Here is a 26,492-nt window from a genome sequence, read left to right as displayed (position 1 = left end):
GAAGCTGGAATTGATAAATGAGATATACTAAGGATAAACACATGAAAGAGATGGGAACTGGAAACACAGGGACTCCAGGGCGGATGATCACCTCAGGACCAGTGGTGAGAGTGGTGATACTGGGAGCGTAGAGGGAAGGTGGGTTGGAAAGGGGAACCGATTACAAGGATCTACATGTGACCTCCTCCCTGGGGGACAGACAACAGAAAAGTGGGTGAAGGGAGACGTGGGACAGAGCAAACTACGACAAAATAACAATTTATAAATTATCAAGGGTTCATGAGTGACGGGGGAGTGGGGAGGGAGGGGAAAAATGAGGACATGATGCCAGGGGCTTAAGTGGAGAGCAAATGTTTTGAGAATGATGAGGGCAATGAGTGTACAAATGTGCTTTACACAAGTGATGTACGTATGGATTGTGATAAGAGTTGTATGAGCCCCAATAAAATGTTTTTTTAAAAGAAAAAAATTAAATACTAATATTTCTATGGAAAAGCAAAAGTCAAAATTCTGCAGAAGAAATTGTAGAAATCAGAGTACCCATTTTTATAACTTACTGTAGATTTGCAGAAAAAAAAGACAGTAAGGTGCTGGAGAAAGAAAAGAACCAGAGTCCAGAAATACACCTATACAAACACGCCAACTGATTTTTACAAAGGTGCAAAGATAATTAAGTGGAGGGACGACAGTCTTAACTAATTGTACAGAAGTTAGTGGATATCCATATGCAAAAAAGAACACTGACTTAAAACCTTATACATTAAATAAATATTAACTCAAATGTAATCTTGATCCAATTGTAAAATGTGAAACTTCAAAAATGTAAAGGAAAACACAAAGTAAATCTTTATGACCTGGAATGAAGCAAAGAGTCCTTTAACAAGATACCAAAAGTACAATCCATTTTTCAACTGACTAATTAGACTTTTAAAAATGAAAAACTTTTGCTGAGCTAATGAGCTGTTAAGAAAATGAAAAGACAGGTGACTAGCTGGGAGAAAAAATATGCAAATATTTTATCTATCAAAAATTACTGCTATTCAAAATATATAAATAACTCTTAAAACTCAACAGTAAGAAAACACAACAATCTGATGTAAAAATGGACAAAATCCTGAAATAAAAATAGTGATAATCCAAGTAACAGGGAAGCTACTGGAGCAACTGGAACCCTTCCTGACACATTGGCCCAGCCACGTTGGTGTGTCATAGTTTCTTAAGTTAAACAAACATACACTTATTAAATGACCCAGTAATCACACTCCTAGCTATTTACTTTAAAAGTTCTATTCATAAAAAGTCTACAGAGAATATCTATAGCAAAAAAAGAGTATCTATAGCATCTCTACTCATAATTGTTGAAAACTGAAAGCAATCTAAATCTCCTTCATTCAGTCAATGAATAAGCAAACTATAATATATCCATTGAAATTTTTTGTTCAAGCAATAAAGAGGAATGATCTATTGATATATGCAACAACTTTTATGACTCTCAAAAACATTAAGCCAACTTGAAGAAATCCGTCTTGAATAACTTGTATATTATGTGATTCTACTTGTATGACATTATACAAGAGACAAAATATAAAGATGATAAACAAATTAGTGTTTGTGAGGTTTCAGGGCTACAGGGAAAGAACTGATTCCAGGGACAAAGGAAACTGAGATGATGGAAATATCCTATATCTGAATTACGATGCAAGTTATAATTTATAGAACTAAAATGGCTCACATAAAAAGGATATAGCTGGTTTATGTATATTATAACTTAATAAAATAAATACCTTAAATATTAAGAAAAACAATAACCAATTCGGAGTAGGCTATGGATGAAGGGTTTAGCTCCAATAAAAATGGTGGAATGGTGATAATTGTTCAAAGAAATGTGGTAGAGGGGGTATGCTTTATAATATTCTGTTGCCTTTATATACTTAAGTTTTTCATTAAAAAAAGTCAAGAGGTTATATGAGCCCCTAATAAAACATTTAAAAAAATTCAAGACAACAACAAAGGAGACTGAGTAAGGAATAAAGAATGGCAAGTGAGGTGTGAAACTAGGGTGTTCTGGAAGTCATGTGAAAAGCTATTTGCAGGAGAATATGATAGACTATGTCAAATACTGATAGGTCAAATGAGATGAGTTCAAACTAACTACTAGACTTAGTAACATGGAGTGGTTATAGTGAAAGCCTAATTGGAATGGATTCAAGAAAGAAAAAGGAAAAGAAATTGATACATGCACAGACAAAGAAGTCTGCTACAAAAAGAACTGAGGCAGTGGTAACTGGAATAAGGTAAAGATAAAGAGAAGTTTTTATAGGATGGGAAAATTGCAATTAATTTGAATACTCATGTTCCCTCTCTTATACAGTCATTTGTTAAACACTATGTAGTATGGAATAATCTCTAAGACAGTGATAAAAGTTGCACTAGCCAAAATTTTTTGAGAACTTACCAAAGTCTAGGCATGTTCTAATCACTTTGGAAATACTTTTCATTGAGATACCGTCTTGAATAATACAACATACATAAATATTTCTACATAAAAAATGTTCACGAGCATTATTTAAATCAGGAAATATATTAAATAACTAACAACAATAATAATAAGTGATGGCATAAAATCATACTAATGATGTGTTTGTACAGTGTTCTAGAAACAAATCTATGTGCAAAAGTATAAGGTATAAGCATTGCATTATTGTAAATCAATATTTTTAAAAAGGATTGATAACATATAAGCAGGCTTCAAAAAGTTCATGGATAAAATGGAACTTTCTGACAAACTTTTTGAAGCCTCCTCATATAACCAAAAAAGGTAAGAAAGGGATCTTACATGAGTGAGGAGAAGTGAGGCTTCAGACAAATGTCTAAGACTTTTCCACATGCAGACTGCACACATTATTATGTCAAATGTCTAAACCATAAAAGAGAGAGTAAAAAACTGCTAGTGACTCTGACAGGCAAAATCTGCTATATAATGAATAAGACATCTTCTAATTAAAACTAAAAAAAATACAAGCAGAATATGTATTATATGAAAATAATAACAATGTATTATTTATCAGGGCTCCACGAAGGTGGGACTGTGAGCAGGGAGGGAAAAAAAAGGAGCTGACATCAAGCTGAAAGAAAATGTTTTGAAAATGATAATGGCAACATATGTACAAATGTGTTTGATATCACTGATGTATGAATTGTTTTAAGAGCTGTAAGAGCCCCCCAAAATATTTATTAATTAAAAAAATACAAACAACTACAAATGTATAAACAAAAGAAGTTAAATAACTAGGACCTTATATAAATTAAATACATATGCTCATCAAAAGAGTAAAGAGACAATCTATAGATTGGGGGGAAAATCTTCAGAAATGAGATATTCAATAAGAGTCTAAATCTCTAAAATATATAGAAAACAAAAAAAAAGATAAACAATCGATTAACAAATAGGCAAAGAATATGAACAGCACTTCACCCAAAGAAGAGATCGAGCTAAAAACACACACATGCAGAGATTTACAATCATTAACCACTAGAGAAATACAAATTAAAACTTCAGTGAGTTACCATTTGACTCCTGCTAAAATTTCACTAATTGAAAAAACAGAAAACACAAAATGCTAAGCAAGGATGCTAGAAGACCCTATACACCACCTCTAATGGAATTGTAAAATGGTACTAGCATTCTTCATAACAGCAAAAAGATGGAAACAACTTGTGACTATTGAAAAATAAAAGGAAAACCAAACTATGATACATATACTCAATAGACTACTACGTAACACTGAAGAATAATATGAATCTGCCAAATACCTCAGAACATGGGTGAACCTGGAAGACATTATGCGAAGTAAAATTGGTCAATCACAAAAGAACATTGTATGAGACTCTACTGTTAAAGACAAAAAAAGGTTTACAGGCAGAAGAGATCATTCTGTGAAGGTTATCAGGCATGGAAGGAGAGTGTAAATCACTAACTTGAAGTAAACACATAGTGACTTGGGTGAAGGGAAAGGCAATATACAATAAGGGAGAGGTCAGCATAAAATGATCAAGGCAAAGGAAGACACTGGGAGGACAAGCGTTAAAAGCAATTGTGATAGGTTTATTTATGTCAATATGGCAACCATTAAGAAGATATGGGTGAAAAAAAAACAAAAGGAAAAAAAAAAGAAGATATGGGTGGAGTCTAACCTTTCAATCAGATCACAGCCTGATGGGGCCTCCTGGTGGCCATGGACTTCCCATAAGGAGGGTCATGGTATCTCTCCCTCTCCCATATGTAGGAGGCGGTACCCCCCCCCCCCAAAAGCTGGAAATGCACTGGGCCAAGTGGAGCTTTCATAGTACACATTTTCCCATGTACGCACTTTGTATGCATTTTTCCCGATAGGCAAGCAGTGAGCAACTTGCTCTGAGTAGTGCACCCAGTGGCATCGCCTGGGAAGGTTCTCTCTGGTCACAGTGAATATTTTCTGTAAAAGCAGTTTTGCTCGACCCTCGTTTTTGGTGATGGCCAATTTAAGAGAACTGTGCGGCTATGAAATTTTGTTTCCTGCTCTGGAAAAATGTTACAGAAACTGTGGTGATGCTGAATAGAACTTACTTACAAGGACAGTGATATGGGGAAAACTCAAGTGTTTGAGCAATTTTATTGTTTCCAGAAAGGTGAAATGTTGATTAATAATAAACCTCGTTCTGGACTTGTGTCAACTTCCTGAATGGACGAAAATGTTGACTTGTAGTGCATCTGGAGTTCACTCCACCAGGTCAGACTTTTAATCAAGCTTTCTATTTAGAGGTTCTGAAAAGATGCATGACAGTGTGTGACAAAAAAGACCTGATTTGTGGCAGATTGGGGACTGGTTTTACCACCATGTCAATGCACCTAATCACACAGACATCTCACTGTGCCAGTTTTTGTCAAAATCCAGCATGCCTCTCTTGCTCCACACACCTTACTCACCTGACCTCACTCCATGAGACTTGTTTTTGTGTCCACGAATGAAGAGGGACATGAAAGGACAGTGATTTGACAACACAGAAGAGGTGAAGAAAAAAATGAGGGAGGTGCTGTCAGCCATCCAAACATGAGTTTGAGAAATGTTTCCCAGAATGGAAGCGCAGATCTGACAGATGTATTAAGTGTAGTGGAGAGTACTTTGAAGGTGATAAGGCTGCTTTGTAAAGAAAATTTAAATACACAGCTTTGAAAAAAGTCCAGGGTTGTTTATTTTGGGGTCACTCTCGTATAATGCTCATAAAGCCATTGTTCCTTTCCTTTCCCGCTCTGGTGAAAATGCCCAGAATCTTCAATCCCAGTTTAGAAAGAAGTGCTAAGAACACCTGTCCATGTCTTCTTCCTGTCCTTAGAAGAATTCAGTTTAATGTATTCTTTATAGATACACTTTAACAGCCTGAGGTAGTCCCCCTTTATTCTTATTTCTGAGAGTTTTGACAAAATAGTTTAATTTTATCAAGTGTTTTTTTTTCTATTGGAAAACATACTGTATATACTCAAGTATAAACTGACCCAAGTATCAGCTGAGGCACCTAAGTTTACCACAAAACTGCATAAAAAATGGGCAATGTTACCGAGAGAAATTACTGAAACCCAAATGAAGGCTGAGCATGATAGTGGGACAAGAGGAAAGTAAAAGGAAATAGAGGAAAGAGCCAGGAGGCAAAGGGCCTTTACAGAGGTCTAAATACAGGCATGTACATATGTAAATATACTTATAGAGGATGGTGGGGAAATAGGTCTACGTGCATATATTTATAGGTTTAGTATTAAGGCAGCAGATGGACATAGGACCTTCACTCAAGTACTTACCAATACAAGAACACTTCGTTCTATTAAACTGGCATTCCATGATGCACACCTTCCCAACACAATCGCTGAAGACAAAGCAGGTGCATAAGCAAATGTTGTTTAGAAAGCTGACGGTGACCAGCCATCAAAAGACATAGCATCTGGGGTCTTAAAGGCTTTCAGGTAAACAAGCAGCCATCTAGCTCAGAAGCAACAAAGCCTACATGGAAGAAGCACACCAGCCTGTGTGACCACGAGGTGTTGAAGGGATCTGTTATCAGGCATCAAAGAACAAAAAACCTTATCATCGTAAATGAGGGTGAGTGCAGACTGGAGACCCCAAAGCCCATTTGTACGTAACTGGACACCCCCTTACAGAGGGGTCTTTGGGAGGAGACAAGTCAGCCAGGGTGCAGGTTCGCAATGATGAAACATACAACTTTCCTTTAGTTCTTAAATATTTCCTCCCCCCACTATCATGATTAAAATATATACTTTGTATAATTTAATTTTTAATTATTAACATTTGTTTTATGGCCTAGAATATGGTCTATATCTTGGTAAATATTCTATGAACATTGAAAAAGAAAATACATATCATGCTATTATTGGGTGGAATTGTCTATAAATGCCAAATAAGGTGAAGTTAGTTTCTGACTTAATCTTTCAGTCTGCTTGCTCTATCAATTGCTCAGAGCGCTGTGTGGAAACTTCCAGTTACAGTGTTATTTTGCTTATTTGTGCTTTCCTAGCTCTATCACTCTTTGTTTTATGTATTTTGAAGCTCTGCTAGTAAGTGCAAAAACATTTAGGATTGCTAGGTTCTCTTGAAGATCTGATCTTCTCTCATTACAAATTGAGTTGTATTATCATGGTAATATTTTTTTCTCTGAAATCTACTCTGCCTGGTATTAATATAGTGAATCTTGCTTTCTCCAGATTATTTTTTACATGATCCCCATCCTTTTAAACTGTTTTAAAATATATTTAAAGGCAGTTTCTTGGAGATAACACTTAAGTTTGTCATTCATGTTTTCTAAATACTCAACTATATTTTTGGTGGAAATATACACAGCAAAACCTAGTCCCACTCTACAGTGACAAGACAAAATGACCAGTGAAATTTGTTAAATTCTGTACATTGTATCAAAGTTCTAATTATTTCTGTTCTAGTTGTTTTACTTCTATTTATTTAAACACACTACATCTCCCAACCTTCTCCTCTAGGACTTAAAATAGTTGTCCCTAACGAGGGATTTCTGAGCCCCATTTTCTCATTTTCTTTTCTCTCCCAACTCCAGCACACTCCCAAAATGGAAGTCAAAACAAAGGCTTGAAAAGCCAGGAAGGCCGTGCCGAAAGGCGTCCACAGCCACACAAAAAAAGATCTGCACATCACCCACTTTCCAGTGGCCCAAAACCCTGACACTAAGAAGGCAGCCCAAATACCCTCGGAAGAGCACCCCCAGGAGAAATAAGCTGGACCATTAGGCCATCATCAAGTTCCCCTTGACCACAGAGTCTGCCATGAAGAAGACTGAAGATAACAACACACTTGTGTTCATTGTGGATGCCAAAGCCAACAAACACCAGATCACACAGGCTGTGAAGAAGCTCTATGACCTGGACCTAGCCAAGGTCAACACCTTGATCAGGCCTGACGGTGAGAAGGCATATGTTCGACTGGCTCCTGACTATGACGCTTTAGATGTTGCCAACAAAATTGGAATCATCTAAACTGAGTCCAGCTGGCTAATGCTAAATATAAACTTTTTCAATATAAAAAAAATAAAATAACTGTCCCTCTGGTCTTACATAAATAAAAAACAAAACTCAGTGCACAAATGTGACTCTTTTTTCTTCTACTTTATTGGGAGCTCTATAGATATTATACCAATCCATAGTTGAATTAGATCAAGCATGATTGTACTATTGTTGCCACCATCATTTTCAAAGTATTTTCTTTCTACTTGAGCCCTTGATATCAGCTCCTCTTTTTTCCCTCCTTCCCCCACCCTCATGAACCCTTGATAAATTATAAATTATTATTTTCATATCTTACACCATCTGCTGTCTCCCTTCACCAACACTGTGCTGTTCTTTGCCCTGGGGTTTATATGTTGATCATTGCGATCGGTTCCTCCTTTCTCCTCCTTCTCCCCCCACATTCCCCCTACCCTCATGGTAGCACTACTCCCATTACTGTTCCTGAGGGTTAGATCTGTCCTGGAATCCGTGTATCAAGAGCTCTTATCTGTACCAATGTACAAGCTCTGGTCTAGTCAAATTTGTAAGGTAGAATACATGGTCATGATAGTGGGGGGGGCATTTAAGAACTAGAGGAATATTGTATGTTTTGTCGGTGCTATACTGCACCCTGGTTGGCTCGTCCCTTCCTTTGGACCCTTCTGTGAGGGGATGTCCAATTGTCTACAGATTTGGGTCTCCAAATCCAAACAGGGCTTTGGGTTTTCACTCTGACCCTCCTCGTTTGCATCAATATGATTGATTGTTTTGGCGCTTCTGATGTCTGATACCTGATCCCGTGGACACCTAGTGATCACACTGGCTCATGTCCTTCTTCCATGTGGGCTTTGTTGCTTCCCTACTAGATGGTCACGAGTTTAACTTCAAACCTTTAAGATCCCAAACACTGTATCTTCTAATAGCTGGGCACCGTCAGTTTTCTTCACCACACTTGCTTATGCATCCATTTTGTCTTCAGCAATTGTGTCAGCAGGTGAGCATCACAGAATAACAGGTTATTAAAAAAAGATTTCTTGCATTGAGGGAGGGGTTGAGTAGAGGCCCAAAGTTTGTCTGCTACCTTAATACTTAACATATTTTTATGTATACTTAGACCTATATCCCTATCATTATATATTAATATATTTACATACCATATATACTAGAGTATAAGCCAACCCGATTATCAGTCGAGGCACCTAATTTTACCACAAAAACTGCATTAAAAATGTGCTGGAAAACCCAGCTTATACACGAGTATATACGGTATATACATGCCTATATTTATCTCTATAAATGTCTTTTGCCTCCTAATTCTTTCTTTTCTTTCCTTTTACTTTCCTCCTGTCCTATCACTTTCTGTCTTAATTCGGATCTCCATACTTCCTCTTGGCTACAATGCACTTGATCAAACCAAATAATAGCTATTCTATAAGATAGAGTAGACCTGCTCCATAGGTTTCTAAGGATGTCAGTCTTTACAGAAGCAGACTGTCACATCTTTCTCCCGTGGGGCAGGTGGTAAGTTTGAACTCCTGACGTCCTAGTCAGCAGCCAAGTGCTAACCATGGCCCCGTGTGTTCTCAACAGCATCTTTACAACGGAAGGCTTATACAAGTTGGGTGGTTTAAATCATGGAAAGTTTCCTAGAACATGTAACTAGATTTCTCAAATAATCGTAAAAATGTAATAGAGAACAAAGGGCCAAAGTGGCTTGGGGAACAAAAGTATCAAGGGAAGATGGCAGATACAACCTCGGTTCAACTTAGCTAATGCAATCCAAAGAAATGGATTTAATAAAACCTTAGAACAGTCAGTGTGCTGCCCTGCCCTAAGAGCCTCCTGAGAAATGTGGGATTTATGCAAGAGTGTCACAAAGGAGAGAAATGGCAGTAACTGGAGTAACTGAGCTGTGAAATACCACGAGCCAGTAACACCGAGCATTAGCAGACAGAAAGCCGAAACCGTGTGCTGCCTCCAAATATAGAAATATTTCATCATCACTCCAAAAGCAAGAACCAAATCTATAGCACCACTTAAAAAAAAAGAAGATTTGGTATGGGCAAAGGATGGGCAGCTACCTCCTCTCTACCTAGGAAAGGGAAAAATATCTACAGAAATAGCGAAAACTCAAGTGGTAGTATGCCCTTACATTAAAAAGACAAAAGGAAAGGTCCCAGGGGAGAGAAACATGTTTTCAGGAAAAATGGGACTCAAACAAAAAAAATGAAGACAAAGGGAAATCTCAATTATGAAGCATTGGAAAAGAGAGAAGAAAAGACATAAAAGCTTACAATAATTGCCTCTGAAGTGTTGCTATCCTTCCTCCAAGCCTATAGACAGGGAGGTAAGACAACAGGCAATAAAAATATTCTCAAACAAAACAAAGCAATCTCTATAATACCCCAAGATCAGAAAATTCCAGAGTAATCCCAAATATTCAGGTATTATTTATACCCGAAATTAACCCTGATTTAATACAGTACTTTTCTCAAGGAATTCTCTTTTCTCTCTCTCTTAATAAGAAACATCAATACAACAACTACAAAAACGCACACAGTCTTCATAAAAGTTAGCAACATAATCTCCATCTCAAGGCAGTCCAGGGGAGAAACATGGAATGGTTTCTCTCTCCTGCCACTGCTGACAGAAAGTAACAATAAACGTCTGAATGATTTTACAGTGTATCACAGACTGTGGCCTGCTCCCACACTGCCTTGCAGCCTTTCCAGGTTGGACCAGTGGGATTTAACATGAACCAAATCTGTCAACCAAGTTGAAGACAGACACGTGGGTTCTAATGAGCAGCGGTGAAAAAATACATACTGCTCCATTCAACTCCAAACAATGATAAATAATTCAAGAAAAGAACTGCCGCAATACAGAACGCAGCAGCAGGATTTAAAAATAGACCACAGGCTAGTGAACCTAGGTGGGAAATCAGAAGTCATGGAGAAAATGGATTTATGTCAACAACTTCCCAAACCCTGCAAAGGATGCTGCTGAAATTGCCACTCAAAACTGATGACAGCATTCTAATGTACTTTTTAAATAACCAAGTATTTTTCAGGAGGTGAGCCAATTTTATGAACATGAGAGCTAATATATAATAGTAAGACTTAATAATAAGGATCATAGAGAAAACAAATCCAAATGCCAGAGTAAGAAATGGCTTTTGTTTGTTTTTAAATTAGAAGAGGTTACACAATTCTATTATCTACACCACAAAGTTCTAGATATAACTTAGTTTAGGCTTTTATTCTCGAATTATGTTTTTAGTAATATCTAATACATTAAGTACATTATTACTCAATATTTTTCTACTCATTTTCCAACTCTACTAGCCACAAGCATGCAAACAAATAATTCTTATCTTTCAATTAGGAGGGATTGTTTAGAAACTGAATAGAAGCCATGAATATGGTCTTCCCAGATTTAATGAAAAACCACTCCAATAGAAGTAATAAGTTTATAATTAGAGAGGAATAGTCCAAGATCTTGGGTTCATGTCGATGGTGTGGGTTTCTATCTAGTACTGCTGCTCTCACAGGCATGCCAGCCACCATCGGGTGGCTTTCTCTGCACCACTGGGTCCGTTCCGACTCACAGCAGCCCTATAGGACAGAGTAGAACTGCCCCTGTGGGTTTGTCGTTTGCTGCCATCGAATCGGCTCCAACCCATAACTTCATGCACAGCAACAGGAAACACTGCCTGGTCCCGCACCATCCTCACAATTGTTGCTGTGCTGAGTCCACTGTTGCAGATGATGGGAGGAGTCTATACATTTTCTGTTTGCACACAGGCCAACACCACCCATCTCTGAACCTTAAGGAATCCAAGAATTCTAATTTCAACCTGGCATTCTAGGTCTTTATGAAAACAGATACATCTAAACACAAAACAAAAGAGATTTGTTTTTCCTTTTTGCTTATCTTTAAAATAAGCAAGTTAAAAACTCTTTCCTAAGATTTCCATGTGAGACTCTGCTGATATAATCCTCCTAGACAAAAGGGGTGGAGAGAGCAGCCCTTATTGAGAGCATCACAGGGCTGACTGTACTACCGAACATTTGGGAAAAAAAAAAAAGATTTCCATGTGGCTAAATAATTTTCAAAAATGTGCAGGGTGTCTGGCCCATAGCAAATCTTTAACAAACTAAAGCTAGTATTCCATGCTCTGCCATCTCTGCTCCCTCACAACGAAAAACAAAACAAAACCAAAACATCACTGCCATTGAATTCATTCTGACTCAACCCTAAAGGACAGGGTAGCACTGGCCCTGTGGGTTTACAAACTATAATTCTTTACAACTGTGGAAAGCTTCATCTTTTTCCATCATCTGCTCTTTGAAATGGGCAAAAAAGGGGAGAAAAGTCAATTTCAAAGAACTAACAACCACAAGAAAGCTGTCCCACAACTTTCTCCCGTGGAGTGGCTGGCAGCTAACACTGCTGACGTAATTCGCAGCCGAGAACCGAATCACTGCCCGATCAGAGCGCCTTCCTTTTCAGGGCCGTCTCCTTAAAAATGAAAACACTGAGGCATGGCTTTAAAACGAGAACATTCTGCTCTCTTCAACTTAGCTTTATCGCCTGTCTACACAGAAACCCAATTCACACATAATTCTACCTCAGGGGTTTGCGAGGCTCAATCGCTTAGGTAAATTGTGCTGAAACCCTGAAATAAGGTCCAAGTACAGTGGAATGTCATAGAAAGAAGCCCAAAGAGCAAATCAGAAGAAAAAAAATGCCTTCCCCTGTCTTTTATCCTTTTATTCTCAATCCTCTTGAGTCATACAAAGGCCAATCCTATCAATTCCTAAGAACGCAAAGCCAAGTTTACAAATTATATCCTATGTACACCATTACACTGTCAAAAACAAAAAGTTTGAGAAAAATTCCATGATCTTTTCATCTCATTTTACACAAAAATTTTTAATACCCCCTTTTATTGTGGCTTTCAAATTTCCTTAATCCATTTATTTCTCTAATATTAGACTGTTCATTTCCAAACTAAATGTTAAAATACTATAGAAGTAGGTCATCTGGAACCATATCCATTCAGAAACCGATGGGGAAGAACCTGGCAACATCACATAAGGAACACTTCGTGGCAGACAGAAAGATGTTAGGTAAAAAGTGGTACATACTGCAAAGACTGTCTCCTGGTGGTACTGGCAGTTAAAGCACTGACTACGAGCTGAAAAGTTGGCAGCATGAACCCACTGAGAGGCACATCTTGAAATCTACTTCTGAAAGGACACGAGAACCTTGAAAACCCTACAGAAACTCAATCAAATGCAAAGATATTAACTATACTATCTATGAAAGACACATCCTAGACCCAAAGACTCACATAAGTTGTGATGGTTATGGTTTATGTCCACTAGACACTCCAGGGTGAAGATTAGGTAGGTTCCACCCAACATATCAATTAGGTCACACCCTGATGCCATCTCCTTGGGGAGGTGGTCTTTTGTATAAAAGAGAGATCCTAAGCAAAACCTCTTTAGAGTATTGAAAAGCAAGGATGTTACATTTAGGACTGAAGAGCGCCTGACCCAAGCCACGGTAATTTTTACCACTTCATATGCACGAGAGAGTTGGACACTGAATAAGGAAGACCAAAGAAGAATCGATGCATTTGAATTGTGGTGCTGGAGAAGAATGTTCAAAGTACCATGAACAGCTAAAAGGACAAACCAATCTGTGTGGGAAGAAGTACAGCCAGAGTGTTCCTTAGGGGCAAAGACAATGAGCCTTTGTCTTACACACTTTGGACATACGGTCAGGAGAGACCAGTCGCTGGAGAAGGACAGCATGTTTGGTACAGTAGAGGAAGGTCCTCAAGGAGATGGACAGTTTTGCTTAGCATATGTATTATATAGCACCTGACCAACCCCACTTGTGCGATTTCCAGCAGGAAGGGAATGAAGTCCTTCATCTGCAGCACAAGATAATGTGTACAGACCATTTCCTAGAGTCAGCTGTGGTGCAAGAGCTTCCTAGCCCTGAGAGACCAATGCTCATCATGGAAGTGACCTTGGTCTGTCTCCTCTTTATGTGACTAAAACACTGCTCTATCAAAATTTTTAAAATGCAAAACTCCTGGAGCAGTTCTGATCCATACACATGATATTGTCATGAGTCAGAATCAATTCGACAGCAACTAAAAGCATCATGTTGGAGGCATAACTGAGAATTAAAATGCTGTCAAGAACGACATGTTGCAGATCTACCATATATACTCCAGTATAAACCAACCTGAATATCAGCTGAGGCACCTAATTTTACCGCAAAAACAGCATTAAAAATGTGCTGAAAAACTTGGCTTATACGGTACTTTCTTTTGAACACACATCCCCAAATTAACCTACGAACTTATTTTAATAAGAGTTCATCCTCTGGGGAAATAGATCTGTATTTATAGGTTTAGAATTAAGGTGGTGGAAGGACCTTGGGCCTCTACTCAAGCACTCCCTCAGTGCATGAATACTTTCTTTTATTAAACTGGCACTCTACGATGCTCACCCTCCCGACACAACTGCTGAAGCTAAAGCTGGTGAACAAGTAAATGTGGTGAAGAAAGCTGTGGTGCCCGGCTATCAAAAGAGATAGTGTCTGGGGTCTTAAAGGCTTGAAGGTGAACAAGCGGCCATCTAGCTCAGAAGCAAAAAAGCCCACATGGAAGAAGCACACCAGCCAGTGCGATCACGAGGTGCCAAGGGACCAGTTTTAAGGCATCATGCAAAAAAAAAAAAAAGATATAAGTGTGTGTATGTATGTGTATATGTGTGTATATGTATATATGTATATGTATATATATACCATATTAAATGAAGGGGGAAGTGCAGAGTGGAGACCCAAGGCCCAAGTGTCGGCCAATGGAGATCCCCTCATAGAGGGGTTTAGGAGAGGAGATGGGTTAATTAGGGTGCGAGGTAGTACCGATGAAGAACACAGCTTTCCCCCAGATCCTGGATGCTTCCTCCCCCCAACTACCATGATCCGAATTCTACCTTGCTGGGCTGGATAGGACAGAGGCTGTACACTGGTACATATGAGGGCTGGAGGTACAGGGAATCCAGGGCGGATGATACCTTCAGGACCAAGGGTGTGAGGGATGATGCTGGGAGAGTGGAGGGTGAGTGGGTTGGAAAGGGGGAACTGATTACAAGGATCCACATGTGACCTCTTCCCTGGGAGAGGGACAGCAGAGAAGGGGGGAGGGGAGACTCCGGATAGGGCAAGATATGACAAAATAATGATGTATAAATTACCAAGGGCACATGAGGGAGGGGGGTAAGGGGAGGGAGGGGGAAAAAAAAGAGGACCTGATGCAAGGGGCTTAAGTGGAGAGCAAATGCCTTGAGAATGATTGGGGCAGGGAATGTATGGATGTGCTTTATACAATTGATGTATGTATATGTATGGATTGTGATAAGAGTTGTATGAGTCCCTAATAAAATGTAAAAAAAAGAAAAAAAAAGAGATAGTGTCTGGGGTCTTAAAGGCTTGAAAATAAACAAGCGGCCATCTAGCTCAGAAGCAACAAAGCCCACATGGAAGAACACACCAGCCTGTGTGATCACGTAGTCCCGAAGGGATGAGTTATCAGGCATCAAAGAACAAAAAATCATATCATTGGGTGCACACCTCCATGATACGATCGCCGAAGACAAACAGGTGCATAAGTAAATGTGGCGAAGAAAGCTGATGGTGCCCCCTTTCAAAAGAGATAGTGTCTGGGGTCTTAAAGGCTTGAAGGTGAACAAGCGGCCAACTAGCTCAGAAGCAATAAAACCCACAGGGAAGAAGCACACCAGCCTGTGCGATCATGAGGTGCCAAAGGGACCAGGTATAAGGCACCATGCAAAAAAAAAAAATAGTGAATGAAGGGGGAAGTGCAGAGTGGAGACCCAAAGTCCATTTGTCGGCCACTGGAGATGCCCTCATAGAGGGGTTTAGGAGGGGAGATGGGTCAGTCAGGGTGCGATGTAGTACCGATGAAGAACACAGCTTTCCCCATATCCTGGATGCTTCCTCCCCCCAACTACCATGATCCGAATTCTACCTTGCAGGACTGGATAGAGCAGAGGTTGTACACTGGTGCATATGGGAGCTGGAGGCACAGGGAATCCAGGGTGGACGATACCTTCAGGACCAGGGGTGTAAGGGGCGATACTGGGAGAGTGGAGGGTGAGTGGGTTGGAAAGGGGGAACTGATCACAAGGATCCTCATGTGACCTCCTCCCTGGGAGATGGACAGCAGAGAAGGGGGGGAGGGGAAACTCCGGATAGGACAAGATATGACAAAATAACAATCTGTGGATTGTCAAGGGCTCGTGAGGGAGTGGGGAGTGGGGAGGGAGGGGAAAAAAAAGAAGACCTGATGCAAAGGGCCTAAGTGGAGAGCAAATGCTTTGAAAATGATTAGGGCAAAGAATGTACAGATGTGCTTTATACAATTGATGTGTGTATATGTGTGGATTGTGATAAGAGTTGTATGAGCCCCTAATAAAATGTAAAAAAAAAAAAAGAGAGTTCATCCTCCATACAGGTCTGCTTATAAAACTCATCCACAATATAAGGTATCACCTTAAAGAAAACTACTCTTGATAACCTCAAGAAAATATTAGTAAAAGGCAAATTTAATAATCTTGAGCATTGGCTGTTGTGGTAGTTAGACAATTTTATGTTAACTTGAGACGTATGAAAGTGCTAAGGGTGGAATCCAACTTGTCAATCAGGTCACAGCCTGATGCTTTCTTCTTGGGGGGGGGGGGATGGCCTTCTTATAAAGAGGACCCTGGGAGCCCCGTCCCCTCTCTCTGCCATTCCCCTTCCTGCTTACTGGGACTAGGCCACTGACCCTGAAAGCTGCCAGTTCCCTGCCATGTTTCCACCAACCTTGATCCACACAACTCTGCACCCATGATCCGTGATCTTCCTGCAGTCTGGGTCATTGCATGTGGCTGGCTACGTGAGTCTGAAGAGGAATTCATGGACTAGTATCAGACTCATGGACTTAAGTTGGAATGGGCTGAGCTGCCTTCTTGCTAAGTAATTACTTCTTGATAGAAAGTTCTTCCTTACACATAGATGAGTGTCACTGGATTCGTTTCTCTGTCAACCTGGTCTAACACAGTAGTATAAACAACCTCCCAATGGCCGTAAATTCCACAACTGGACTTAGATTAATGCAAATCTTACTTAAACACAATTCAAAGTTTCTTGAGGGAAGAGGGGCATACAAAAGCCAACTCATCCAATTGCATCATGTTCTAGACCACAAATATAAAGATGTAAATGTCTAGAAATGCCTCGAGGCATATAATTATTGAAGCTAATTAGTATCCTCAAAATCAAGCATGTACTGCAATGCTCCCATGACAGGTGGGGGAAGGCTAAGAGAAGAGATTAAAAAAGGAAATTTAAAATGCAGTGCTAACTATTTGATTAAGAGGAAAACAAGATTCTGGACTTACATAATATAAAATTACAAGGGTAGGCTGGGGTCCCAGCTCATGTATAGATGAGTTTATTCCAAACAAAACATGACTCTGCAATCAGTATATGACTACAAACGTTTTCTCAATAATACACTTGTTTTAGTCTTGTTAGGGTGCCTTCAGAAAAAAGGTCCAATGGAAACAATAGCTTCTGAGGGGACTTGTTGGTTCCATTTGATTCAATGCAGAGAGATCACTACACTACCCGGGTTCCATAGGACAAGGGTTAGAGATGAAAAAACCACCTTCAGACGTCCTACTCTGACAAGGATCACAAGGCCCTAGATAGAGTAGGAGAAAAAGTGGTACAAAGCCCAAGATCATTCGAATGCCCAGACTTACTGGTTGCATAGAGAACAGTGGAAGTTGGTGGACTTTGGCCCTTAGTCATCTTTCTCTCATCTCCATGGCTTAATTTCCAGCCAAACAATGGGTCTGTGTAGTCAACAATAACATTAGGGAGGGATCCACTCCCTAAAACAATCAAGCATTCTAAACCATTCGCGCAAGAACAAAGTTCAGAAGGCAGAGCGAAATAAGAAAGGAGGAGGAATATAAATGGGAAACACAAGGAAAGAGGGTCAGTGATGTTTACACTGTGGGGTAGCAAGCAGGAACATAAACCAAATAGTGCATGAATTACTGAAATGGAAAACAATTTTCTCTGTAAGCCTTTACCCAATTCAAAATAAAAAACTTTTTAATAAAAGAGTACATACGAGGGGATACCCCCCTGCCCCCCCCCAAAAATGTAAAAAAGCTCTGCAGGGCAGAGTTTTCATAGTACGCATTTTTTTCCCACTAGGCGAGCATCTAGTCACTTACTCTGAGTTAGTACACCCAGAGGTATCAACTGGGAAGGTTCTCTCTGGTCACAGTGAATTATTTTGTAAAAGCAGTTTCGCTGGGACCCTTTTTTGTGATGGCCAATTTAAGAGAACAGCGTGTGGCTGTGAAATTTCATTTCTTGCTCAGGAAAAAATATCGCAGAAATTATTGTGATATTGAACACAGCTTACAATGACAGCACTATGGGAAACACTCAAGTGAATGAGTGGTTTTCTCCTTCCAAAAAAGGTGAAATATCGATTGATAACAAACCTCGTTTTGGCAGGGAACCAATAGAGAGGTCTGTGGGGCTGGCCCCAATCCCAATTACGTGGACAACCTCTCTCCCCCCCAGAAGAATTCACATCAGAGAACAGCACTGAAGCTATAGTTCGGGGAGAGGGAAGCATCTGTTTAGAGCACATAGGAGCAAAAGAAGAGGGAAGGAGAGTGGAACACATCCTGGTCCACCAATCCCGGAGAAGGATATTCCTGCTCAGAGCAACCAATGCACAGAGAAGACCATAGAGCCAGTCCCACCATGGGACACAATGTCCCTCCACTGATCCATAGCGCTATGAGGGACAACACTGGAGGCACAGTGTGGGAATTGTGCCCCATCTGACCCCACCACACCAGGCAAAACACTAAGAGCGTGCAACAGAGCAGCAAGAAGAACAAAGCAATGGAGTCCCCAGGGAATACCAAAAACAGATTTGGGGGCCAGGGTGTAGCACCCTATCAGACTCAACAGGGAAACACTCCTAAAAGTCAACAAACAGACCTGGAGCTATTTATAGGCTTTTTTTTTTTTTGTCCATGGTTTGTTGTTACTGTTTTGTTTTGCTCTGTCTTGTTTATGTGCTTATTATTGTCTCTACATGTCTATCTAGATAAGATAGGTGGATTACACAATCCGGAGGAGAAAACAATGGGATTGATGGTTGGGGTGGGGGGCGCGGGTGAACACCAGGGAGGAGGAGGCAGGGGAAAGAAGTAGCTGTTAACAATCCCAAAGAAAAGGGATCAACAAGTGATCTAAAATTGATGGTAAGGAGGACATAGGATGCCTGGTAGAGTTTGATCAAGGGCAATGAAACCAAGAGGAATTACTGAAACCGGAACGAAGGCCAAACATGACAGTGGGACAAGAGAAAAAAGAAAATAGAGGAAAGAACTAGGAAGCAACGGACATTTACAGAGGTCTAAAATACAGGCAAGTACATATGCAAATATATTCATATATAAAAATAGAGAAATAAATCTATATACATATATTTACATGTTAAGAATTAAAGTAACAGATGGACATTAGGCCTCTACTCAAGTACTCCTTCAACCCAGGAACACTTTGTTGTAATAACCTGGCATTCTGTGATGCTCACCTTCCTGACACAACCGCTGAAGACAAAATGGGTACATAAACAAATGTGTTGAAGAAAGCAGATGTTGCCCGGCTAGCAAAAGTTGTAGTGTCTGGGGTCTTCAAGGCTTGAAAATAAACAAGTGGCCATATAGCTGAGAAGCAACAATGTCCACATGAAAGATGCACAACAGCCTGTGTGATCATGAGGTGTTGATGGGATTAGGTATCAAAGACGCAGAATAAAAAATCCTATCAATGTGAATGAGGGGGGGTGTAGAGTGGAGACCCAAAGCCCATTTGTAGACAATTGGACATCCCCTTACCGAAGGGTCACTAGGTAGAGACAAGCCAATCAAGGGGCAGTACAGCATTGATGAAATAAACAACTTTCCTCTAGTTCTTTAATGCTTCCTTCCCCCCACTATCATGACCCCAATTCTACTTTATAAATCTGGCTAGACCAGAGTATGTACCTGGGTACAGAGAAGAGCTGGTAACACAGGGAATCCAAGACAGATAAACCTCTGAGGGCCAATAATGAGAGTAGTGATACCAGGAGGGGTAGGGGAAGGGGTGGGGGAAGAAGGGGGAAATCAATCACAATATAACCCCTTCCCAAGGGGACGGACAACAGAAAAGTGGGTGAAGGGAGACATGGGTCAGTGTAAGACATGAAAAAATAATAATTTATAAATTATCAAGGGTTACCGAGGGAGGGAGAGTGGGGAAAGGAGGGGAAAAAATAAGGAGCTGACAGACCTCATTTTGGACTTCCGTCAACTTTCCGAAAGGATGAAAATGTCTACTCATAGTGCATTTGGAGTTCACTCCATCAGGTTAGACTTTTAATCAAGCTTTCTATTTAGAAGTTCTGAAAAGACTGTGTAACAAGTGTGCGACAAAAAAGGCCTAATTTGTGGTAGGCAGGAACTGGTTTTGCCACCAGGACAATGCGCCTGCTCACGCAGCCATCTCGTTGCACCAGTTTTTGTCAAAAACCAGCTTGCCTCTCTTGCTTCATGCACCTAACTTACCTGACCTAGCTCCAAGCAACTTCTTTTTGTTTCTATGAATGAAGAGGGACATGAAAGGACAGTGATTTGACAACATAGAAGAGGTGAAGGAAAAAATGTGGGAGGTGCTGTTGGCTGCCATCCAAACAGATGGGTTTGAAAAAGGTTTGTTTCCAAGAATGGAATCGCAGATCTGACAGATGTAGTCAGTATAGTGGAGAGGACTGCTTTGAGGGTGATAAGGTTGTCTCGTTAAAAAATTAAATACATAGCTTTGAAAAAATTCCAGTTTTGGGAGGGGTACCCCCTTGTACACTTAGATAGGAGATACATTGAGATGAAAATGAACCCTTTAATGATCCAATTATTTTCACTGATACATTCCAGATATATACTTAAAAGATTTATCATCACAGTAAAAAAGCCAAAAGAGATAAAAGTTTTAGAAAATCACATCCACAGTTTACATCACCTCATACAATACCTGGGGGAAAAACAGTAATATTTTACACACAAATGTAAGCCTATTGCTTCCATTGAAAACAATTATATGTCTCCTCCTGAGGGTTGCATACACTGTCAATGAGAAAGTACCTGCTCAACAAACCACAGAGGAGAAAAATGTAGGTGGGTGTTGTATGTTCCATGGATCAGGAAAGGATTAAATGAGATAATACACAAAAAGTACTTAGAACAGTGCCAAGAACATAGTGTGAACTCAACAAGAAAGATCATTAACACAAATGTATGAGTCACCATGACAATTTCTCAAAACTGAAAGTACTGGATAAAGAAAACTATAGCAGAGAGGTGGCTGGAGAAGAGGCTAGAGAAGTTTGGAAAATAGAATAAGATTGTGTGAATACTAACTAGAGCTATGAGAAATTTGTAAAAAAAATTCAAAAAGGAATTACACCATCAGATATATATTTTAGAAAGAGTAAACCTGTTACAACATGGATTACTTAGAAAAAAAGATAGAAGACTGGGCACGAAACCCCAATTCTGACTCAACCACCCTGCAGGACAGAGCAGAAGTGCCCTGAAGGGTGTCCAGGGCTGTAATTTTTATGGAACAGATTGCTACATCTTTTCCTCACACATGGTGGGTTCAAACCTCCAACCTTTCAGTTAACAGCTGAGTGCTTAACCACTGCATCCCCAGAGCACAGATACCAAGTGGGGAAATAATGAGGTAAGGGCTCTGGTTGTAAAATGAAAGCTAAAGGGAAAATGCACATTATAATAATAATAAATGATTAAAAAAAGAAAAAGGGACTCTGATCCTAGAGGCACCGAGATGGAATCTTTCTGGTTTAGTGGCACATGAGATGCTATTAGGGGAAGACTCAGAGAGAAGGCAAGGAGGAAACCCAGGGGGGAGGATGGAACAGTGACTCTCAACGTGCAGCTGGGACTCCTGCTCTTTAAAAGACGTTTTCATGGGACCTGTATGGCCAAATAATTTTTATATAATAATAACAAGACCTTGTTTGCCACTTTTACTCTTATTATTTTACAGGTGTAACATAGAAACTATAGACATGTAATTTCAGAACCCCTTTACACTTTTTCAAATTATTGGAGCCTCCAACGAAAACCCCAACATAAAAGATTCACGCGCGCACACACAATGTTGGTCATCTCACATGTTTTTTGTTATTGCTATTTTGGAACAAGTTATTTTTCATGAAAATATGCTGTTTATACTAACATAAAATGAGTTTATCATTTTTAAGCAAATAAAAGTTCAAACCAAATCTGTTGCCAGTGAATTGATGTCAACTCATAATGATTGTCAAAGACAGAGCAGAACTGCCCCCATTGTTTCGATGGCTGTAATCTTTTTTTAAAACCTTTTATTAGGGGCTCATACAACTCATCATAATCCATACATACATCAATTGTGTAAAGCACATCTGTACATTCATTGCCCTCATCATTTTCAAAGCATTTGCTCTCCACTTAACCCTTGGCATCAGGTCCTCCTTTTTTTCCCATCCCTCCCCGCTCCCCCTTCCTTCATGAGCCCTTGATAATTTATAAATTATTATTTTGTCATATTTTGCCCTGTCCGATGTCTCCCTTTACCCCCTTTTCTGCTGTCCATCCCCCAGGGAGGAGGTCACATGTAGATCCTTATAATCGGTTCCCTCTTTCCAACCCACTCTCCCTCTACCCCCGCCCCTAGTATCGCCACTCACACCCCTGGTCCTGAAGGTATCATCCACCCTGGATTCCCTGTGCCTTTAGCTCCTATCTGCACCACTGTACATCCTCTGGTCTAGCCACACTTACAAGGCAGAATTTGGATCGTGACAGTGGGGAGGGGAGGGTAGGAGCATTTAGGAACTGGAGGAAAGCTGTATTCTTCATTGGTGCTACATCACATCCTGACTGACTCATCTCCTCCCCTAGACCCCTCTGCAAGGGGAACTCCAGTGGCCGACAAATGGGCTTTGGGTCTCCACTCTGCACTTTCCCCTTCATTCACTATGGTAAGGTTTTTTTGTTCTGATGATGCCTTATACCTGATCCCTTCGACACCTCGTGATCACACAGGTTGGTGTGCTTCTTCCATGTGGGCTTTGTTGCTTCTGAGCTAGATGGTCACTTGTTTACCTTCAAGTCTTTAAGACCCCAGACGCTATACCTGTTGATAGCCGGGCCCCATCAGCTTCCTTTGCCACATTTGCTTATGCACCCGTTTGTCCGCAGTGATCGTATCATGGAGGTGTGCACCCAATGATATGATTTTTTTTATCTTTGATGCCTGATAACTGATCCCCTTGACACCTCGTGATCACACAGGCTGATGTGTTCTTCCATGTGGGCTTTGTTGCTTCTGAACTAGATGGCTGCTTTTTTATCTTCAAGCCTTTAAAGACCCCATATGCTATATCTTTTGATAGCTGGGCACCTTCAGCTTTCTTCACCACATTTGCTTATTCACCCGTTTGTCTTCAGCGGTTGTGTTGGGAGGGTGAGCATCATAGAATGTCAATTTAATAAAAGAAAGTATTCTTGCATTGAGGAAGTACTTGAGTGGAGGCCCAATGTCCTTCTGCCACCTTAATACTAAATTTATAAATATAGGCACATAGATCTATTTCCCCATTGTCATATATATATTTGCATATGTACATGTCTTTGTCTAGACCTCTATAAATGCCCTTTGCCTCCCAGCTCTTTCCTCCATTTCCCTCGACCTTCCTCCTGTCCACTATCATGCTCCTTTCCCACCTGGGTTTCAGCAATACCTCCTCGCCACAGATGGCTGTAGTCTTTATGGATACAGACTGTCACATCTTCCTCTCAAGTAGCAATTAGTGGGTTTAAATCACTGACCATTTGGTTAGCAGCCAAGCACTTACCCACTGAGCCACCAGGGTTCCTTCTTTAAAGGAATGAAACTTTACATTTTTCAGTTTTAACCCTTTTGCGACCCATGATGCATATGAAGGTAATTTTAAAATTTTGTGGGAGTTATCTATTATACTTTAATTCCATTTTTCACAAACTTTTATAAGCATCCTCATATAGCAAACATATTTTCTGCCTCTTGGGTTAGTGGGAATCTTCTATCCCACCTTTACTGTGTGCTACCAGTATGGAAACCTATATAACCTCATGAATCTATCTACCAACCCCAACATCAGAAACCAATCAAGATCTGTGTCCCATAAAATCTATGAAAATTCATATTGCCTCAAAAATAATTTCCATTCCATTCAAAATATCTTCTATTACTAAAAATATATTGTTTCAGTAGAAAGCAAAAAAAATGATTTGGTCTTCAAAGGGTTTAATTTCTAGTATATTAATAAGTATCCACATTTTTAAAAGCTCTTTATAGGCCTCAATAATTTTTAAATGTGTAAAGAGCTCTGATACCCAAAAGTTTCAGAAACAATGTGGTAGATAATTATACACTGAGTTGGAAATACTAAAGAAGGAAACCGTTTGGGCCATCTACCCGTGAAGCAAGAAGCACACATCCAACAGTAAAGCCAACAAGCCCACATGGGAGAAATGCACCAGCCGCTGTGATTGTGAAGGTGTCATCGAGACTGGACAACGGGCATCAGAAGATTCACAACAAACAGTAAAGAAACAAAAATACATTGCTGAGAATGGAAGGGGTTTGGAGCAGAGACCCAAAGCCTATCTATGGACAGTGGAGCATCCCCCCACAGAAGTGTGGCAGGGAAGGAGTCAGTCAATCAGGGTGCAGTAGAGTACTAATGGGTCATGCAATATACCTCTGTTCCCTGGAGGCCTCCTCACCCCCCACTATCACGTCCTCAGTGCAACCTTCCAATCTAGACTAGGCAGGAGCATGTACATAGGTATAGGCAAGAGATAAAACTCACAGCACATGGAACCCAGGAACAGGAATGGGAATATCGATACCAAAAGGGTAGGGGTAGGGGAATAGAGCTGGGGAAGGCGGGGGCATCAATCGCAATGAATGACACATAACCACCCACCCCTAGCCAGGTGGAAGAACAACCGAAACCAGAAGGGAAAGGAGACGGTGGTCAGAGTGAGATTTGAAGATAATTAATCCACAATCTATCAGGGGACCATGAGGGCTGGGGGGTGGGGGGAGGATGGAAAAAAAGGAGCTGATCCCAAGGGCTCAATGCAAAGTAAATGTCTAGAAAAGAACTATGAAATACATGTACAAATATGTCAGATACCATTGATGTATGGTTTGTAACGAGAGTTGTAAGAGCTCCCAATAAAATGATTTAAAAAAAAGAAGCAGCACACCAGCCTGTGTGATCATGAGGTGTCAATAGGATCAGGTAACAGGCTTCAGAAGATCCAAAACAAACAAACAAACAAACATATTGTTGAAAACAGGGTGGGGGGGTCAGAGCAGAGACCCAAAATCCATCTGTAGACAATGGGATAACCCCTCACAGAAGGGTCACAAGGAAGGAATGAGTCAACCAGGGCACAGTATAGCAACAATGAACCACACACAATTCCACTGGTTCCTTGAGGCTTCCTCACCTCCCACTATCATAACCCCAGTCCTGTCTTTCACTGAAGGCTAAGCTGGAGCAAGTACACAGGTACAGATAAGAGTTCAGGACACACGAATCCCGGTCAGATAATCCTCTCAGAAACAGAAATGGGAGTAGTGCTACCAGGAGGGTAGGGGTCGGGGGAAGGTGGGGAAGGTAGGGTGCAGAAACCACAGAGGAAGGAAGACAGCGGTCAGCGTAAGATATGAAAATAATAATTTATAATTTGTCAAGGGGTCATAAGGAGGGAGGGGGAAGGGAGGGTACAAAGAGGATAGGATGTAAATGTTTAGAAAATGATGGCAAGATATGTACAAATATGCTTGATACAAATGCTGCATGGATTGTTTTAAGAGCTGTAAGAGCCCCCAATAAAGTGATCTTAAAAAAAAAAGGCAAAAGCATTTTTTTTAATTTTAACAATTTATTAGGGGCTCATACAATTCTTATCACAATTCATACATATACATACATCAATTGTATAAAGCACATCTGTACAGTCTTTGCCCCAATCATTTTTTTCTCCTCTTTTCTTTTTTTACATTTTATTAGGGACTCATACAACTCTTATCACCATCCATACATATACATACATCAATTGTATAAAGCACATCCATACATTCCCTGCCCCAATCATTCTCAAGGCATTTGCTCTCCATTTAAGCCCCTTGCATCAGGTCCTCTTCCCCCCCCCCCCTCATGTGCCCTTGGTAATTTATACCTCGTTATTTTGTCATATCTTGCCCTGGCAAAAGCATTTTGATAAGAAAAAAATAGAGCTCTATTTTATTCATGGTGAGACTATACCAATGGGCTCACAAAATCAAAGTGTCCAACAGGCAGTTATATTTGTAGATATCTACATCATCCAACTCTGAGAGATGAAGCTATGGTGAACACAGTGACAGATCAAGAATGAAAAAGCTAGAGTGTGAACAGAGGCCTCGAGACACACCAACATTTAAATGATAAAGGAAAAGATGATGTTATCAGAAGGGATATATAGAATTAATTAACAGAGCATATCACTAGTTATAAATTAAAGGGAGAAAGCCGGTCAGGGCTTTGAAGAAAATTAGAAGCTAGAGAAAAAGCCAATCCACTGATGGTAATGACAGGGAGAAACAAAAATGGATAAATAAAAATCATTAACTCTAAAATCTAAAATTTTAGCCAATT

At 40.1% G+C, this 26,492-nt stretch overlaps 1 protein-coding gene and 1 pseudogene across 8 annotated transcripts in view; one reads left to right on the top strand and one right to left on the bottom strand.

Moving 5' to 3' along the window:
- The window catches only part of R3HDM2 (R3H domain containing 2), a 156,964-nt gene that overhangs the window by 80,778 nt on the left and 49,694 nt on the right, over nt 1-26,492 (bottom strand). The window lies entirely within an intron of this gene.
- On the top strand, nt 11,491-11,630 carry LOC142452230 (small Cajal body-specific RNA 4; annotated as a pseudogene).

This window comes from Tenrec ecaudatus, chromosome 6, assembly GCF_050624435.1.
Source record: "Tenrec ecaudatus isolate mTenEca1 chromosome 6, mTenEca1.hap1, whole genome shotgun sequence".
In the NCBI taxonomy this organism is placed as follows: domain Eukaryota; kingdom Metazoa; phylum Chordata; class Mammalia; order Afrosoricida; family Tenrecidae; genus Tenrec; species Tenrec ecaudatus.
Note: the sequence above shows the minus strand (reverse complement) of the source record. Positions and strands in the feature narration are given on the sequence as shown.